Raw genomic sequence first — 649 nt, forward strand, 5'->3', positions numbered from 1 at the left:
AGCAGGGAACCGGAAGCCAGCGGGGCAGGATCATGACAGCAACGTCTTTTTCTCTGTCATTTTAATTTGGTGCCACTATGGTCATTTCTGTGAAGCACTTTGGTACAACTTTTGTTGTTTTTAAACATGCTATATAAAAAAACATTTGACAGATTCATTGATTAATTCTTTCAGTCTAAATGGATAAAATATTAGCTAAGTAATGTTAACCTTGAAGACTGTAATAGTCATAATACAGGTCCCATGTGAGTTGTTCCAGTTAGTCTAAGTTAATTTTTAAACATAATTAATAATTATACAATATGTGTGCAGTGTTTAAATTAAAATATAGAAACTCTGCCTTATCTGAGGCCAGATTTCAGTTTGTAATAAGGACAAAATATCAAAATTGAAGACAATAAATAATGATCATATAATAATATTAAATCAAATAATATTGATCTGTGTCAATGTCAACATTCTAGAAATCTGTTTTTAATATCAGAATTCATATAAAGCAGCTGGACTTCCATTTTTACTTCTCATCCATCCATCCATTTTCCTCCGCTTATCCAGGACCAGGTCGGGGGACAGCAGTCTAAGCAAAGATGCCCAGACTTCCCTCTCTCCAGACACTTCCTCCAGCTCCTCCGGGGGAATGCTGAGGCGT

The sequence above is a fragment of the Monopterus albus genome, unplaced genomic scaffold (genome assembly GCF_001952655.1).
Source record: "Monopterus albus unplaced genomic scaffold, M_albus_1.0 scaffold318.1, whole genome shotgun sequence".
In the NCBI taxonomy this organism is placed as follows: Eukaryota; Metazoa; Chordata; class Actinopteri; order Synbranchiformes; family Synbranchidae; genus Monopterus; species Monopterus albus.